The following is a 7,444-nucleotide window of genomic DNA, read 5'->3' as shown; positions in this document are numbered from 1 at the left end:
AGCAATAAATTCCTTCCAAAAATTTCCAGAAATAATTGTCAACCCATTTTCGTTGGTAATTACGTGATATGTTTGGCGCAATTAGTGGCTAACTGGTTTTTTTAAGAATAGTGGCTACTTGGTTTGATACATGCCAAACGTTACGTTCAGATTAGTTGCATTATTTCGTTCATTTTTTACCCAAAAAATCTATACAAAGTGTTAATTGGACAATGTGAACAATGTGGCATGTACCCTGAACAATATGCCAAAAAAAAGTGCCCACCTACCAGAGCAGGAGAATTCATACACCACGGCCTGCCTACGACTAGGAACCCAGCCGTTCATGGGCCAGGATGCAGGCCCGTGGTGCAGAATATCTCTGCTGCTAGTAGGCCCCACGGGGCAGAGGGGCCGAGAGTTAGGCAATGTACTGCCTGCATATGATAGGAGCTTGGGAGGGGAGTCGCAGCCGGGTATATAAACCGGTGCGGCGCTCTCTCGCTTGGCGAGGTGGGACTAAACTCACCACCCCACGGCTGTGCACTGCGCTGTGCCTTGCGCGGCTCTGCCTTGGGCCCAATTCGGGCGGGCTGGCCCAGGGCAGCCTTACCCGCGCACTGATCTGTTTTATATTCTCTTTGTTTTTCACTTCTTAACTCCAAAATTTCTTTTCTTGTTTATATTTCTAATATTTAAAATCAAATCTCTTTTTTCTATATTATTTCTAACAGTGTTTACTAAAATTAAAAAAATATGCCAAATTTTGTTGTGTTTTATTTCATTTGTTCGTTCTCGTTTTTATATTGATAATATTTACGAAATATAAACTAAAATGGTGTGTTTTATTTCAATTCTTCATTCTAATATTTCTTATCTTTATTATATTTGAAATGTTTGTAGTTTGTAAAATAAAATGTTCTGTTTTATTTCACTTCTTGATTCTAATATTTGCTCTCTTCTTTATATTTGAAATATTTTCAAAATGTAAGATAATATGTTATCTTTTATTTCACTTCTTCATTCTAATAGATCTTATCTTTTTTACATTTGAATTGTTTTTTAAAATCCTAGTAAATGCATCGAGTGTCGGAAATTGATGAGAATTGGCATGCATGATGTCCATGGTCATCCCGTTGTGTGAAAAAAAATTGGGGCCATTTGGTTGAGTCCAGAAAAACAACGTCCTTCGGGCTCCCCCTACGGCAGACCCGAATGATGGTGATTGCACATGTGCTATGTGCTGGCCTGCATGAAATGACACCAAACTTTGGCACCATGTGAGGATGCCCAATGTAGGCCCCCATGCAACATCTGAGCCATTCCTGACACCGAACGAACATTGCGTCACGTCCGGGCAGCGTTTTGGGTTCTTTTCGCCGGCAAAATCCTAGTAAATGCATCGAGTGTCGGAAATCGATGATAATTGGCATGCATGATGTCCATGGTCATCCCGTTGTGTGAAAAAAAATTGGGGCCATTTGGTTGAGTCCAGAAAAACAACGTCCTTCGGGCTCCCCCTACGGCAGACCCGAATGATGGTGATTGCACATGTGCTATGTGCTGGCCTGCATGAAATGACACCAAACTTTCGCACCATGTGAGGATGCCCAATGTAGGCCCCCATGCAACATGTGAGCCATTCCTGACACCGAACGAACCTTGCGTCACGTCCGGGCAACGTTTCGGGTTCTTTTCGCCGGCAAAATCCTAGTAAATGCATCGAGTGTCGGAAATCGATGAGAATTGGCATGCATGATGTCCATGGTCATCCCATTGTGTGAAATTTTTTTGGGGCCATTTGGTTGAGTTGAAATGATTATTTGATATCAAAATTTTCTAATATGAAAAAGAAAAGAAAAAAATACATAAAACGAGCCCTCATCGCTCAAAGAGAGGAGCAGCTGCGATTTGTTACACAATTCCCGGATCGGAATCTACAAAAAAAACTCGAGCGTGGGAAGCCTATCCCTTTAATTTAGGAGCACGTACTGCCTCTCCTCAACTAAGGAAGGCAAAGATCACGGGCGTTCTATCCCTGGTGGTTACGACGACCTAGGAGATCCTCCTCCTCCTATTTAGTCTCGGCATCGTCTTTCATGTCGTCTATGACGGCTCCTACCGCCGAGTCGACGACAGCTGCGTCCCTAGCATCGGCCCAACCCCAGCAAGATCGTCGAGAACATCCAGGTCGTCAGCGCGTGCTGGCCGTCGTGGACGAACTGCGTCCACGTTACAACGCCGACAACTTCCATCTTCATCGAGCGATCCAGTATGTTGGCAACCGTACCGCATCCATGATGCTTTTCTTTGTGCGTCTGTTAGATTCGATAGGACTAAGATTAATTAGCGCATAATCTTCGCATTACATCTGTTGGAGTAGATGTTTTTTGTTTGTGCGTGTATTTGATTAGATAGGCCTATGACACTAGATTTGTTTGTGCATGTATTTGATTAGATAGCCCTACGATTACAAATTAGTTTCTGCATGTTGTTTGTTGTCTTTCACTTGTAGGTTGGATTGATGAATAAACAACAATTTTTTATCAGTGTTAGTTATAGCAATGCCCTAAGACATGCATGTTGCAACTATGAGACGCCGACTAATATTGTATGTGATGCACGTTTGTTTGATGCATGTTCCAGTATGCATAATTTTGTTTTTTTCTTTTCAATTTACTGTTAATTAGGCACTGTCACTGATTCTTATATCTATTTGTACAATACCATATGAAAATAAATGATTAGATAAATTATGTTGCTTTTTATTATGAAACTAATTGGTTAAATAAGTACTTGTTAAACTGTCATTTTATGTGCTGCACGTGTCTCTGCTGAATGTTTCTGTATGAATAAATTATGTTGTATAGTTTTCTATGTGGGATAGTGTATTCCATTATTATGTTTTATGCAACAATATGTTAGGAAAAAAGTTGATTACATAATTTATGGTACTATAACCAAGTATATTTTTTAACAGGATGGATGAACTCAACGGAGAAATTGTTTGCGCCGTAGAAAAATGGTGCAAACTTATTGCCGGTCTATCGTCCGGTCAACGGGCCGCACTTGCCGAAACACCACTCCGTAGCATGCTTCAGATACCTTCGCTGAAGATGCGTACACTGTTGATCCGGTACATGGTTGAGATATTTGATCCTAGCAAGGGCAGATTCATTGTACAAGACTTGGTTGGCGAAGTGTCTCTCGGTGCCGTGGATGTTGAGTGCATCTTGGCCTTGGAGAACCACGGACTGTCGGCAGAAGGTATTCTCGGTGAGGAAGGTGAGGATGTTAAAGATCGAGTGCCGCCTCAATTCCTGAGCAAGACCACAGGTAACATAGTCATCGATGATCTGATTGTGGACATCACAAAAAATAAATCTGCCGACGACGATTTCCTTCGGAGAGTTGTCCTCATGTTGCTTGGAACAGTTCTTGCTCCCATGTCGAGCAAGACTATACCAAAGCAATATTACGCATTGGTGGACGATGTGAAGCGTATATCCAAGATTAATTGGAATGCATTCACCCTCCGGGTTCTGCTGGACTGCCTTTGCAACGTGAGGAAAGGCAAACACCTCCGCAAATGGCCGAGAGGGAACTTAGCTCTCCTGCAGGTACACCTTTCAGACTTGTACCATTGCAAAAAAAATATGATTGCTAATTTACCTGCTGTATAGTACTAATTGTAATTTTTCATATTTATGCAGTACCTGTACTGGGAGAAGGTTCAGCCTCTGGAAGGTGAATGCGCATTCAATCCTAGCTTGTCCATGGAACTTCTAATGAGGAATTGGACTGAAGCTGCAGCCTCAAGGAGAGACAAGTTTGATTATGACCAAGGCCGTGGCCATGGTAACATCAAGGTAATTCATTACGTTGGGTACTTCTTAACTTTTATATAACATAATTAGTTGTATTCATATTTTTATTGATCACATATACTTGTATTTCACATGCAGATTGAAGACAACATAACCAAGGAGTATAGGGCGCAGGAGCGCAAAGTACCCGAACTAGAAAAGCCAAAAATGAAGCCCGCCGTTGGTGCGGCAAAGAAGTCCAAGTTAGCCTCAACCGCGGACGAGATGATGAACCTCATCATGAAGCGGTGTATGGATTACATACGCAGCGAAATGAAGGAAATACCAGAACAAGTAGCCGAGGTGACACACCCTTAATTCTATGTTTACAACATTTTTGAAGTTGCAAAACCGTGCCGACATTAATTAATATTTTTTATGTAATGCAGAGATTGTTAGAGAAGTTGAACCAAAATGGTGTGATGTACAAGCCAGCGGCTGCTGCGGCTTCCGGCAACAACGATGCCAACCTAGAAGTGGATTCCTTTGAGAATGGTCCGCCAGAAAAAAAAAGAATTCGTGTACAAGGATGACTCTGACGGTCTAGAGCCGGTGATTGATTTGACACAGCCTGGCGAGCCTGTTGTAAACCAGAACAACGATGATGAGGAAGTATATTTTCATTTATTTGTCTTCATTTATCTCAAATATGCATCTTCATTTTTGTTAACTGAACCTATCACATTATTTTTTTGTTAACTAGAAAACACCTGCCAAGTTAAATGTTGACAAGACAACGAAGCCTACTGATGAGTGCGGCGCAACACCGGAGAACCCTTGGATTGTAGGTAATTCTCCTCGAGCAGAATCGTCCGACATTGACATTTCTGCATGTTCTATCGACAGGATGGTGGGTAAGAGCAAGGGGAAAAAGTCTGCAGCAACCGCAAAAGAAGACGATTTTATATCCGGGAAGCGCCGACGGACTGTTCCCAAGAAATTTGAATCCCCCTTTAAACTTGACAAGCCCGGCAAGCGAAGCGCTCGCGGTACTAAGCCATCCGGCAACACTACCGCACCTAGAGGTACCGTTAGTAGCTATCTTAGTGCTTAATTTACTACCATTTCATGTACTCACCGTTCGTGACGTTCGTAATTTATCATGCAGCTCTGTTTAGTGACAATGACATGGAAGGCTCTGTTAAGGACGATTTGACACCGGAACTCATCGATGCTGCTGTTGCGTTTGTGGAGGCAGCTGCTCGGTCTGAGAAGAATATGACAAAAAGAGTTTACTACAATGAACGTGGCACCTCTGTGACTGTGGAGAGAATACGACCGGTACTTGAGCATACATGGCTGGCGGATGACGTAAGATCTATTACCATGTCCTGCTATTTAAGTGCATAATCTAGGTGTCACCTATGAAAATAAAATGTTCTATTATTTTACGCAGGTTATCGATGCTTATCAGACACATTTGGCTCTGCGCGTTGGTCATGATCGGCACCTCTGTCCAGCCTGGAGGTCCAAATACCTTGTTGATCGTGCTAAGGCACGAGACAACCCTAAACCGTCGAAATACAACATGGATAGTGCGCTGAGCAGAGCTGGAGCAGTACGTAGGGTTCTGGACGAGTATACCGTCCGTGATAAGGTATGATATGTTCTTACTAGTTCATTAACACTCATTTCAACAAGCATAATTGCATCTGATTACAAATGTGTTCCACATTTCAGTCATTTATCCCGTTGAACGTCGGCAATACACACTGGATCACCGTGGTGATGCACAACCGCAAGAAAGAATTCCGAGTTTTTGATTCGCTCTATACTCTCGAGTTCTCTCTCGACACTGTGAAAGCACTGGTACTCTCCCCGACATTGAGCATTCTTCATATGAAATGTCATATGGTTTCTCACTACTACTTTCTTTCAAATAGCGACTAGCAATAGCAATTGATATGGAAGAAGCAAACCGTATTACACCTGGCAAATATCCAGACGTCACTAAGTGGCCTATCATACCTTAGATCGACATGCCACCACAAGAGGACGGGTGAGTTATGGTTCATCATTTTCTACTTACGAAAGACATGTTCGTGTGCACGGTGACTAATGTTTGCATATATATTAGGAACTCTTGTGGCCTTTTTGTGATTGAAGTTATGGAGCATTGGGACGGGGATCGATGGACCGCCGATTTTACCCAGGTAATTTGTCCTCTCTGCTCGTACACTTGTACAATTGTCGTATAATACCAACTTCTATTCATTAAACCTTGTTCTAAAAATTGCAGGGCACGGTTAATGCAAGGAGAAGGCGTCTCATCGCCGAGTTGGTTCTCTCACCTACCAACACGCTCGAATGTGTGAAGAACAAAATCCGCGACATCGCAAAGAAAAGCAAGGCGTGAAGACATCATACATGATTCAAGATTCTAGTTTCAGTCGTTTGTTTTAAGTCCGGAAGCATGTTTCCCGGCATGGGCAACTTTGATTTTCTATCATTCATGTAATAAGCACGATACCATGGATTTTGTGTGGATTTTTGGTCGCTCACACATACTTGTGTATGTGTAATGCAGTCAGACTATACGTTTCGTACCAATAAATTTTTGCTTCCCTTCATTAGTTCTACCTTAATGTTTTTTGCTGCTGTGTTCATTCTTTTCTTCCATGGAAGAGTAATTCATTTCCTTTTTACTTTTGCATATATTTTTATTTGATTTGGCATTATTCAACAATAAGAAAAAAAGTTGATAAATTCCTTTTTGTTTGCCTGAGAATCAACCTCGGCTGTCGTGCCATCCGGTGTGGGATCCCGCGCCCGAGACAACGACAGATCCGGTCCCAGCGCGGGCGACCCAGTCGACGAGCGCCAGTTGGCGCGGGGGGACGCGCCAGGTCCGGTCCCGCCCGACCGCTCGGTGGAGACAGCCCGCGTGTCGGACGCAGACGGACCACCCGTGGATCCTGCGGTTGGTGGAGTAGGCAGATCCACCTGGGATCCCGTGCGCATGACTGCCGCTGGATCTCTCGGGATCGGCGTCCACAGGTGGATCTTCCTCGTGTCTTGCGCCAGACTCCCTTGGCGTTATGTGTTGCTTCAAATCTCGTTGCACAGTTTTTTTGCTGCATTTTTGTTAGCCTTTTCCTTTTCTGCATCATGAAGATCAGGATCAGTAGCACCATCAATCACATGATCAACTACTATTTCGCCCCCTTGATCAGTATGATTTAGAGCTCCGGTGGAAGCAAAATAATTTCAGTGCTTAGCCAAGAACTATTTCGAAAGTGATATAATTTATTGGTTAATATAATATACTTAGACCTTACACAAATGAACTGGCCACAATGCAGATAGGACTTGATCATTATGTTCAACAATAAAGCACAAAACATACTTAAAATTCATCACAAATCTCCTTCAGCTTCTTGATCTTCTCAACGTACCCATGTTTCTGTTTGAGAAAATCTGCAATAATATACTCAAGTTTTTTCTTCTCTTGCTTCAGCTGGTCCCTCTCTCTCATCACTTGGTCTCTCTCTAGCACCACCCGGTCCCGGTCTTTCTCAGCCTTTACCCTCAGGACCTGATGTAGATTGGCACAACCATGATCTGCCATCTTATTCTTCTCCAGCTCCTCTTTGAGATCG

The sequence above is a fragment of the Aegilops tauschii genome, chromosome 4, assembly GCF_002575655.3.
Source record: "Aegilops tauschii subsp. strangulata cultivar AL8/78 chromosome 4, Aet v6.0, whole genome shotgun sequence".
Lineage (NCBI taxonomy): Eukaryota > Viridiplantae > Streptophyta > Magnoliopsida > Poales > Poaceae > Aegilops > Aegilops tauschii.
The sequence above is the reverse complement of the archived record's forward strand: the minus strand, read 5'-3'. Positions refer to the sequence as shown.